Here is a 12,738-nt window from a genome sequence, read left to right as displayed (position 1 = left end):
TGCTTCTGACACCAGATTGAAGATTGAAGACAGGACAGGAGAGTGGCCACAGCACCCCTCAGTGCCCCTGGCCTGAAAGAAGGGGTTTCATTCCACTGGAGAACTGGAAAATTCCACATGCTGTCCCCAGCCCTCTGTCAAACACAGCTGAACTCTTGAGCCACTGGGTGACATACCACAAAAGTCTCTGTGCTCAAGAAACCCCATCTGCCTCTGGGGTGACAGTATTCATGCTTCCTTCCTGCCCCCGAGAAACAAGGTGAAGATCCACTGCTTCTGGGGGAAGATGGAAACAAAAACCGTCCTCCCTGAGAGGAGGGGGCAAGAGAACCACCTGGACCCAGGATCCTGCACCAAGGCAAAGCAGAGGGCTGATGCCCCTGGGGTGGGTGCAGGGGAACCTTCTGCCCAGGAGTATACACTTTACAAGACATAATTTGGGGTCATGGGCAGTGAGGGGAGAGGCCTAATTTCAAGATCAAGGCACACAGTCCCTGCCTAAGACTGAGGCTAAGCCAGGAGTGCCGCATAACACAGGAGAATTGAGGATTCCCCCACTGTCACCCATTCAAGAGCCTAGCATCAAGAAACAAGCAATAGCCAGGTGCCATGGCACACACCTGCGACTCTGAAGGCTGAGGCAGGAGGATCACAAGTTCGAGGCCAGCCTCAGCAACTTAGCAAGACCCTAAAGCAACTCAGTGAGACCCTGTCTCAAAAAAAAAAAAAATACAAAGAGTTGGGGATGTAGCTCAGTAGTGGGAAAGCATCCCTGGGTTCAATCCCAAGAAAGAAAGAAAGAGAGAGAGAGAGAGAGAGAGGAAGGAAGGAAGGAGGAGGGAGGGAGGGAGGGAGGGGAAACATATCAGGGGCAGGAGTAAAGAATGAGAAACTCTCTATGGCACAAACAGGGGTAGCTGGCACCTGAGGGTATAGTGGTCCAGAAAAAATTACCCTAGCATCCAAATCCTCTCACTAAGAAAGGCTGAAGACAGCGCACCAGAGGAGCTGAAAGGCTACTGTTCTCAGAAGGTAATGACAGCAACAGCAAAGCCCAAATCTAGCTCAACTCCTCCACACTAATAGCTGGACAGAGGAGGAGCATGAATTCCATTTATCTCTGTCACTACTGTCCTCCAAACACAATGCCTGGCATTCAATTAGAAATCGAGGCACAAGCAGGCACAATGGTGCACATCTGTAATTCCAGCTCTTTGGGAGGCTAAGGCAGGAGGATCTGGAGGTCAAGGTCAGCCCCAGCAATTTAGTGAGAACCTATCTCAAGATTAAAAAAAGGGGGGGGGGGGTGGGGGAAGAAAAGAAAAGGAAGAAAGGGAACTTCTTTAAGATGGAGGAATAAAATATGGCCTGTATCTCAGAGGTCAGGTTCCCACACTCTGGGACTGACAAATGGAAAGTTTATATTTGATTTTGTGAATCCTTAAAATTCTTAGCAAAGACTGCCATCCATTTTAAGAGCACTTTTAAGAGTCAGAGCGGGTGGCTATCCATACATCTTTAACCAGGGGAATGGTTATTGTAAACCAGGAGGAAAGGAACTGGGCCAGATGCAGAGAAATAGCAAATGTCACAGGAAAGAAGCAAATGCAGAGGTAGCTCGATTCTGAAGAGGACTTTGAGCGGTGGAAGACAAATGATGCAGAGGGTTCGTAAGTGTATTGTATACACACACACATGTGTGCTGTGTAAATATCCCACAGGCCGCCAGGCCATCCTTCAGATTCATGATATAGGAAGGTTTCCATACACCCAAACATAAATTATCTCAACATATCCCTTCTATCAACTTCAAAAAGTTATTTCAATAATATTAACTATGTTACATTTAAGATATTTTAAGGGTAAATTTTAGCATCTGTTTCTACATAGTTCATCTGAAGAGGGGAACTGATTTAAACCCTGAGTTCTTTATTACAGTTAACTAACGAATAGAGTGAATCAAGTTCAACACAAAATCCTTTCCATTCTCATACATCCTTTTTTGAGCTTTCTGATAACATTTGTAGATTGTGGTTTTCATCTCTCTGCAAGGCTACAGATCAGAAGCATTGCAAACACATGGTTACCTGTCAGGGTTTGTCAGCTTTCAGCGACTATGACAAAATCCCTAAGATGTTCAACCTAGGAAGAAGAAAGGTTTGTTTTGACTCATGGGTTCAGAGGTTTCAGTCCACGGTTGGTTGGCCCTGCTGCATGAGGCCTGTGCAGCATGGTATGTTATGTGGGAGCACATGCTGGGAAGTGAAAAAGAAAGAGAAGCAGTGCCCAGGGTCACATATCCCCTTCATGGACACGCCCCCTTGCAGCGACCTAACTTCTTTCCACTCTAGGCTGTATCTCTTAAAAGTTTCACTGCCTTCCAATAGTACCAAGCTGACAACCAAGCCTGTAACCCATGGAATTTGGGGGAACATTTTAGATCCAAACTATAGCATTTGTCCTACTCCAGTCAGACATTCTAAATCCTGAGTACCATCTCCTGTTCAATCAAATGGAAGATGAAAGGGCAGGTAGCTACAGAAAATTCCAGAACATCCCTGTCATATACCAGCTTAGTGAACATATATTTAGTGGATATCATCTCAGTCCAAATAATTGTGTAATAAATACCTAGTTAGGGGTTTAATTAGGCTGCAAGACCAAAAAAAAGGATATATTTGAAAATAATTTACTTCACTATGGACAAATTATTAACTGATATTACTATATAGTTAAATTAAACACTATCACTAATTACAAATATATAATAAAGGGATATTTCACTTTGACCATGGTGTTAGTCATATTTTTTGTTGCTATAACCAAAACTTAACAACTTAGACAAGGGAAAGTACCTTTTGGGCTCACAATTTCACAGGTTCAGTCCAAGGTCAGCTGGCTCCATTACTGTGGGCTCAAGGTGGAACCTCATGGCAGAAGGACAAAAACAGTGAAATAAAGGTGCTGAGCTTGTGGTAAAGCTGGAAAGCAGAGAGAGAGAGAGAGAGAGAGAGAGAGAGAGAGAGAGAGAGAGAGAGAGAAGCCAGGGACAAGACATAGTCCAAGTCCACACTCGCAAGTGACCTACTTCCTCCAGCCATGCCCCACCTGCCTACAGTTATCACCCAGTAGTCCATCCAAATTATGAATCCATCAAATGGACTAACCCTCCAATGAGGTTATAGCTCTCACTCTAATCATTTCACCTCTGAACTTTGCTATGTTGCCTAACACATGTGCTTTTCCTGGGGACACCTTATATCCAAACCAGAACAACCACCCAGCCTCTTTTACCCAAGAGGGTTGCTGTGTTATATTGGCTGTTTTAGTAAAGACCCCACAATAACAGTGACTTAGTAGAAGTTCGTGTACTGTCGGGTAGAGGCTCAGGAAGGGGGCTAAGGGCTCTTATGGTAATGTCACAATCATCATAAACCCAGGATCTTTCTAATTTTATTGTCTTGTCATCACATCTTGAGCCTGCATTAGGCTGCCATAATAGAATGCCCAGATTTGGTGGCTTAACCAACAGAAACTTATTTTCTCACAGTTCTGGAGGCTGGAAGCCCAAAGCTGAGGTGCCAGCAGGGTTGGTTCCTGGTGAAGCCTCTCTTCCTACCTTGCAGACACCTACCTTCTCACTTGTCCACACAGGCTTTCCCCTGAGTGCACAAACCTGGTGCCAGTACCTCTTCTTAAAGGACACCAGTCCTGTGACCTCATCTTAATCACCTCCTTCTACCCCCATCTCCAAACACAGTCACATTGGGTATTTGTGCTTCCACATTTGAGTTTGGTGAGGACACAGCTCAATTCCTAACATGACTCAAGAGCGATACTCTAGCTGCCACCACAAGATCTCCATTCCAGCCATAAGGCAGAGAAGAAGTCAGCATAAGACACCCTCTTCCTTTTGAGTGCTAGAAATTTGCACACATCAGTCACTTTAACTCAAATTCCATTGGCCAGATCCTAGTTATGTGGCCACACCTAATTGCAAAGCAGCCTGGGAAATTGATTTTTTTGAGTGAACATCTGTGAGCCTGGCTGTTATGGTTGGGACATGAGGTGTCCCCCAAAATCTCTTTTGTTAATAAAGGAATATTCAGAGGTGAAATGATTGGATTAGGGGAGCTATAACATGATTAGTCCATCCTAGTTTGAATGGACTGGGGGGTAACCATTTGAGGGTAGGGCACGGCTAAAGGAGGAGGGTCCCTGGTGGCATGTCCTGGAAGGGGTCATCCTCCCTGTGGCCCCTTTACCTTCTCTCTCTTGCTTCTCTGGCCTCCAAGAGCTGAGCAACTTTCCTCCACCACTCCCTTCAGCCATGATGCTCCACCCCACTCTGGCCCCCAGCAATGGAGTCGGCTGACCACAGACAACTTCTGAAATCAATGAGTCCAAAATAAACTTTTCCTTCTCTAAGTTGTGCTTGTCAGGTATTTTGGTCACAGCAATGAAACATACCGGCTTAAATTTTTATTCAGGAGGGAAGACGAGATGTTTGGAGACAACCAGCTGTCTTAGCCACGGTTGGGAGTGTTCTACTTTCTGGTATGATCGTGTCCATATCTTGGTTTGGGTCTGTCTGTCCTTATCCACTTCTCTTTAGTATTTCTTTGTCTCCTCTGCAGAGTGTTGGTTCTACTCAGTGTCCCCAGCAGGAGCTTGGTGTGTTCTTACATTGGAAGGCTTTATATGGGTCCACGGGAGACCTGGATGCGTTATTATCTCAAAAGACCCTTCTGTGCTCTGATCAGGGGTGAGGAGGTCCAACACGGGAGTCCTAGGAGGAGAATTCAAGGTCAAAGGAGAGAACTTTTAGATGGGGACATTAGAACATTTTGTCTGCTGGTGGAAGTGATAACCTTCTGTCCTTGTTTTTAAAATCTTCAAAGACAGCAAACCATTCATGGGGGAGAGGATGTTTAGAGACTGTTGAATTCCTATGTTATTTCTCTCTGAGTAACAACTGGGTCCTGCCTCCTGCTTTGTGTCTCTTGAAGATGGAATGTCCCCTTCCGCTAGCATTTTTAATCTGGTTCCTACAAAATTATGCAATTTCCTGATGTTTCTTCTATGATAATTGAGCCAATGTCTGCTTTGGGGGACTTCCCCTGTTTTAAGGTTTCCCAAAAGCTTTCTATGAGTCTCTGTGTCCTGTACTCTAGGAGAACACTCTGTTCTGACACTCATGGAACAGCTATTTAAAAGTGCATCTTGTCACCTTGGCCCCATTTCAATCAACAAGTATTTACTGAGTGCTTTCTCTGCCCCAACACCATTTGAGATCCTGTAGAATACAGACAGAAGTCTGGAAAGACCCGAGAGAGAACAGCTCACTTTGCAAATGATCAAGCGTGAGGCCCAAAGACCAAACAACTTGCCTCAAGATCTGAAGGCTGTTGAGAAAAATAACCTGCCGAGATTTCCCATTTCCTCTTCTTGGGGTTTAGGCTATGATGGGGGAAAGACAAATGAAAGTGTGTGGGATAACAGGGCACCTTTTTCTGAGCCAGGCACTGCGTTTTCAGTATGTTATATAATTTCCATTATCCCCCTAAGAACTTAATAATAAGATTACTCTGTGAGAATTCAACTGCAAAAAAACCCACAGAATTCATCCCGGCAGATCAAATGCAAAACCTACAAGGAGACATGCACAAGAATATTTTCAATATATTTGAAAATTGCTAATTCTAATTAGCAAAGACTAGAAAAAAACCTACATGCCCAATAAAATGAGAATAATTAATTTTTTGGAATAAATTTTTTTTGTTCTTTTTAGATATACATGACAGTAGAATGTATTTCAACATGTTATACATAATTATGTGGTGGTGATTTATACAGTGGAATCTATTATAGCAATATAGATGAATAAACTGGAAATACATCAATGTTAAATACTTACATCAATATTATACACAGTCTTAACATTAAAGGGAAAAGTAAGTTGCAAGCTGACAAGCTGGGTGTAATTCCATTTATTCAAAGTTTTAAAGCACAGAGAAGGACCACATATGTCTCTGGGTGTACATATATATAGTATAAGCAGGTGTGGAAGTCATCTAAAATTCAGTGTACAATGATAATAGCAAACACATAGAATTCAATTTGTGCCATGCACTCACTGTTCTGAGCTCTTTGTACCTATTAACTCACTTCTTCCCGTTAATACCCCTGTGGGGGAGGTACTGTTACCCCGTTTTGCAGAGAAGCTGAGCAGAAAAGGTCGGGTGAGTGCTGCTTTGTTATGCACTGGAATCCAGCCTTGAACACACGTTCAAAGCCTCTGAGGAATAGGATAATTTTTTTTAAACCTTTTAATTCTATATTTTCTTAACTTTCTTGATGGCACCCTTTTTGATAACAACGCCCAGTGGCTTCCAATAAAAGTAATGCCCTACCTAGATAATCTAGGTAGGAGCTCTGCTGCCCCCTAATGAGAAATGCTAATATATTCATGTCTGAGCACGGCAAGCTCTGGGCAGGGAGCCAGGAGCTGAGAGGTTGCCCTGAGCCATGTGCCCCAGCCTGCCCATGCAGCAGCACCATGACCATGGGGGACATAGCTGCCCTATCACGATCAGATAACATTAACACTAAGATCACCCAGCGAATTCCTGGCTCTGTTTGTGGTTCACCCAGGAATCTTCAACTTATAATTTATTTTCCCTGTAAATTTTCCAATTAACAAGACAAGCCATAGTTCTTATTGTTTACAAAAGTGCATTCTTTCATTCTATCGTGAGTTTGATAACGTGAGTCTCTTCCCAACACCAGTACCTACCCCAGAGCTTTATCTGAATGAACTAATAACCCAAATTCCGGACTGATAAAGCCAGGAACCCGATCTGGAACATCAGGTGTGGATACCTTCAGAAACCTTTTGGGAAACAATCAGCCACTTGTCTAGGAATCTGTCTTTCTCTTGGCCTTTTTTATATCGCCATCTGTATCTAACCCTATCTTGCCAGCAATTCCATCCTCATTTTAAAGATGAAAACACCAAGGCTTAAAGGGAGGGGGGTCTGGCCTGATTGACAGAAAATTATGATAGAAATCAAGTTTTATTGATGCCCCTCCCTACCCTTGAAGTGTTGGAGTGAGTCACACTCTTGTTTCACAACTTCCCAGTGGAGAAGGGTTGAAATGTCTGGGCAGGGGCACTATAATAGGTAACATCCTAACTCCTCCAGAGGCCATGTGGTAAATGCTTGTCCCCAGCCTCTGGAGCTATTGGGAGCTGGTGGGACCTTAGGAGGAGGTGGAGCCTTAGGGGAGTGAGTTAGGTTATTGGGGTGCACCCTTGAAGGGATCATTAGGACCCCAGCCTCTTCCTCTCTCCCTCTGCTTCCTGGTCACCATGAGGTAAGTAGCTTTGCTCTACCATGGGCTCCCCTCTATGATGTGCTGCCTCACTACAGGCCCCCAAACAAAGGAGCCAACGACCATGGCCTGAAACCATGAGTTTAAACAAACCTTTCTTCCTTTTAAGTTGTTTATCTCAAATATTGTGTCACAGCAACAGAAAGCTGACTAACACAGAAAGCTACTTGGTGGCCAAGTGTCACCAAGATGAGATGAACATGATGATGAGCACAGCCCTCACAGCGGATTTCCCTGGGGTGCATGAAGATTGCACGTCTATCTGCTTAGTAAGGACAGAAACCCTCACAGGGTGAGGCAGGATAGGGCCCTGGGCCTCTAGATGGAGCTGGGATTTCTGGGGAAAAGGCAGGGTGTAGAAAAGAGTATGGAGGCCATAGTGGGAAGAGGAACAGGGCAATGTTCTGAACCATTTTCTAGACCAAGTTAATGAGTGATCAACTATCCCCTCTTTCTAGAAACAGAAATCTGACAAGGAGAGCCATGGCCCCAGGTTTTTCTTTTGCACCATTTCCAGATGCTGCAGACATAAGAATGGATACATGTGCACACATGCAGAGAAAATGTCTGAAATAATAGTCATCAAAGTATTATTAACTGGGCTGGTGCTGTGGTGTACACCTGCAATCCCACACACACGGGTGAGGCAGGACATAAGTTCAAGGTCAGCCTGGGCAACTTAGTGAGACCCCATCTCAAGGAAAAAAAAATTACTAATTGTGATCTTTGGGTGAAGGTTTTGGTGATGTTTGCTTTCTTCTTTCTACTTTTGTTTTCTTTTTTTTTATACTTATTTTATTTATTTATTTTTGTGGGAATCGACCACTGAGCCACCTTCCCCAGCCCCTTTTATTTTTTATTTTGAAGCAAGTTCTTGCCTAAGCTGGCCTCAAACTTGCAATCCTCCTGTCTCAGCCTCCTGAGTAGCTGGGATTACAGCTGTGAGCCACCATCCCCATCTTTGTTTCATTTTTAAATAGTGGGCTGAAATTGTTTTTTAATTTTTAAAAATGAGATTTTTTTTTTTCACTTTTTAAAATTTTTATTTAAGAAACAAAGACCCACATGTATCTACTACCTTCAGGTATGTTTGCTGCCTCAAGGAGGCCTGAAAGTTACAACATGACTAAACGAATTAGTATCCTCTGGCCACACAAAGATTTGAGAAGAGATGGAAGAAAATCAGACGCACACAGATTTGGATGAGAGGGTGCCAGGTACACATCACACCGTTTTTGGTTCCAAGAACAGGCTGTTTGGTACCTCTTGACTCCCCACAAAATCATCTTCAGACTTTCCAGATATTTGCTCCCTGCCCTTCGGGGCAAAAAGAGCTCTTTAGGGCCGATTGTGATTACCAAAGACCTCGAATAAAAAGCTCAAAAATCAAACATAGAGATTGAAACTTTTTCTTTTTTTTTTGAGATACAATCCAGAAAGAGAAATGGGGACAGGGGTGTGGCTCAGTGAGACAGTGCATGCTTGGCCTGTAGCAGGCCCCGGGTTCAAACTCTAGCACAGTGAGAAGGAAGGAAAGAGCAAAAAGAGAAATGCTAACCAGCTGCTCCATCCTCGGTCCAGGAATGGACAAGATGTCCCTGAGTCACTTAGGGTGAGACCAGTAAGTTGGCCTGAGATACTGAGGCAGGGGATTTCCTTCTTTGACTCAACACATGACTATAGCACAGAATTTGGCCATGTGATTGTCCTTATAAAAACAAAGAAATAGACTCAATCTATTTTTATTTTACGGCAGATGCTATCGTCCCCTCTCTCTTGACCTCCAATGAGTGTGCCTATATCTAACAGTTGTCATCTGCAGAATCCAAGTTATCCCATGGATCAGGGCTAGAGCCCTAGAAAGGAGAACCAGGTGGGAGAACCTGGGGCCATGGCTCTCCCTGTCAGGTTTCTTCCTCCAGGTCTCTCCTAGACCATGCTGTCCAATGTAACCCCTAGCCACATGTTTTTTTATGTAAATTGAAATTAATTCAAATTGGTATTGAAGAGTCAAGAGAATCCAGGGACTCAAACAGGGGATCCCAAGCATAAGCCCATCTCTTTTTTCTTTTTTGTACTGGCGAAGGAACCCAAAGGTAATTTACTCCTGAGCTATATCCCCAGCCCTTTTTATTTTTTAATTTGGGACACAGTCTCGCCAAGTTGCTAAGGGCCTTGATGAGTTGCTGAGGCTGGCCTTGAACTTATGATCCTCCTGCTTCCACCTCTAGAGTGGCTGGGATTACAGGTGTGCACCACCACACTCAGCTAGCCCATATCCCTCTCCCTCTATCTCTCTCTCTCCCTTCCCCTCCCCATTCTCTTTCTCTCTCTCTCTTTTTTTTTTCACCTTGAATACTTCTCAGATGTTCTGGCATGGTAGCAGAAAGTATTGATCACAGATTGAACAGCAATGGATTTTTCTTTTAAGATAATCTACTCTCTTTCTGTGCGCTTGCGTGTGTGTGTACGCGCGTGCGCACACACACACACACACACACACACATGTTTAGAAAGGCACACACCAAATGAGGTGCCATGGCTACTTCTACAAGTCAGGCAAGATAGCTACAGGGTCAGAGGGGAGCTGACGAGGGGCTGGGAATAGAGGGACAAGGGACAATCCCTGTCCCTGTATTCATTTCTGGATGCAATGAAGGTTACAAGGCAAAGAATGCAAATCTCTGCCCCTACAGCTTTGAGGGTGAAGGAGGCAGAGTTCAAGGCCAGCCATGTGATAAGTTTAGAATTGCAGAGCCTGGAACACAAACCAGCCAAAGGCATGCGAACAGAATACCATGGGAAACAATGCCTTCCAGCTGCTTCCAGTAAGGTGGAATATTTTCTTCGGTGAGGATACTTTAATTTTTAATGTGAAAAAACTGATATAAAGAGGCTTTAAAATAAATAAACAAGCAAATAAACACACCGTCCCCAAATTCTCACCAATCTAATTTTTTTTTCCTTGAAGGACAAAGCTTGTAAAGAATAATGAACAAATGTCTGGGAGAAAATCTTGTCCACTCTCAACTGCCATGTCCCACCTTACTGGAAGCATCTGGAAGGCATTGTTTCCCCATGGTGTTCCCATGGATTTGGCTGGTTGTGTTCCAGGCTCTGCAGTTCTAAAATTAGCACACAGCTAGCCTTGAACTCTGCCTCCTTCACCCTCAAAGCTGTAGGGGCAGAGATTTGCATTCTTTGCCTGGTAACCTTCATTGCATTCAAGGACTGGTTCTTGATCTCATTTAGGAGTCAGATTCACTGAGATACGGGGTTTGGTCTTTGTAACTATACGGTCAAGTACCAATTGACAAGTTCTAGACTAGGATCCAAGTGATCAGAATGCTGGCTCTTTTTACTCACCATCACTGCACTTTAACCAAGTTATTTAGCTATTCCAATGCCCTAGTTTCTTCAGCTGCTATGTGAATTAAATGCAATGATATATATAAAGCGCTTTTAATAGTATTTGTTACATAGTGATTGTTAGGTGTCATTACTATTTGCACATCTAGAATCACAGAGGGGTTCTGGGGCCCGGGGATCTTCCAAATGCTCTGGCTAAAATAATTGATGGACAAATTTGATTTAAGGACTTAATATTAAATTTTTCTAAGCTCCTAATCATTATTGTTATCTTTAATGCTTCAGATTTAATGCGATTACAGTCATGCTTTTATTTTTTAAAAACAAAGCTTTTACTTGGCAGCCTTTTCTATTATTTCTAAATACACTCAGAGGCCATAAGATGTTTGGATCCCAGGAGAGGAGCCAGCTCCTCCAAGCCTTCATCACCCCGTCACAAACTCACCCTGTCTCCCCACAGAGCTTCTGGGTCTGTTCTCACTATAGCTTACAAGAAAACGCTAGTGTGACTAGCCTCTCAGCTGCTTCCCCAGCCCCTGGCTTCCAAGTGAGGCAAATTCAAAAAGAGGACATAAACACGCTATTAAGATTTTCCTCTAATGTTAGATATATGGTCAGCAGGATGCAATTGGTACAACCATTTTGAAGTTCAATTTGACATTTAAAATAATTGAAGGTATCGCTAATCCCTTGGAGTTGGTAAATCCACTTTTGTGAATTTAAGTAACTGATAAAGTCCATCTGTCATTGCTTACATTAGCAAAACATTCTGGAGACATATCTAAATGTGCATTCATAGTGAATATGATTACATAATTGTGACACTTTCATACTTTGAAATTTCCATATTAATACTTTCTTTTTAAATATGAACGAGAACTGCAGATACTGCTACAAAAAGATGCCCACAGTGTGTTACGTTATCACGTTGTAGCAGTTCCCTATTGCCATGTAACAAACCATCCCAAAGTCCTATTTAGCAATCACATACTTGCTCATACCTGATTCTGTGTGCAATTTGAGCTGGGCTCAGACAGGACAACTCATCTCGACTAGAGGTGGGCTCAATGATGATGGGTCCCCAAGCAGGCACTGCTGGGGCCTCCTTAGAACTGCCTGGTCTTTGTCTTCTACCTGCCCTCTCATCCTCCAGGAAGTGAATCCAGGCTTGTTTACACGGCAGCTACAACCCCAAGAGACTGAGAGTGAAACCCGCAAATCCCCCTTGGCTGGGGATGCCCAATGTCTTTCCCACCGTTTTCTCTTGATCAAAGGGAGTTGTAAAGCTAGCCCAGATTCAAGGTGCGGGGAGATAGATTCCATCTCTTAATGGGAGCTGTGTAGTAGCCATCACCCCAAATGATCTGCAAATCATGGTCATTTTCTGGGATTTGTGTTTTTCTGTGGCCCCCTCCCATACTGAACCCAGGCTAGCCCATGTGTCCAATAGAATAGAGTAGAAGGGATGCGTGATTTGTGGGGCTAGGTCAGTGCAGGCTTTGCCCCTGCCACTTTGTTCTCCTGCACCAGTCTTTGCAGGAAGTCAGGCTCATTCCCAGAGGAGTTTCAGCTGCCTATGGATAAACACCCACAAAAAGGAACCCAGGCCTCCGCCAACAGTCGGCTCCCTGTGGGTGTGTGACCAAGCCACCGGAAGTAGGACCTCCTGCTCTAGTCAAATCTTCAGGTGATGCAGTCTCTGCTGACACTTGGCTACAGCCTCGCAGAAGTCCCACACCAGGCCATGCAAAAGTGAAGTTGCTCCTTGATTCCTGATCCACAGAACACAGTGAGAGGTAGTAGATGTTTAGTCTTATTGTAAGCCACTAATTTTAGAATGATTTATTATGTAACACTAGATAATGAATACAAGGCAAATAATGGTAGCACAGAGAGATTAATGAGAGAGATAATTCCCAGAGGATGGGAATAAGTATGTGTGTGTTGTGTGTGTGTGTGTGGTTGTTGTTGGAT

Source organism: Marmota monax, unplaced genomic scaffold (genome assembly GCF_021218885.2).
Source record: "Marmota monax isolate L192 unplaced genomic scaffold, Marmota_monax_Labrador192_F-V1.1 WCK01_AAM20220418_F8-fsc00025, whole genome shotgun sequence".
Taxonomy (NCBI): Eukaryota; Metazoa; Chordata; class Mammalia; order Rodentia; family Sciuridae; genus Marmota; species Marmota monax.
This window is presented reverse-complemented; position numbering follows the sequence as displayed.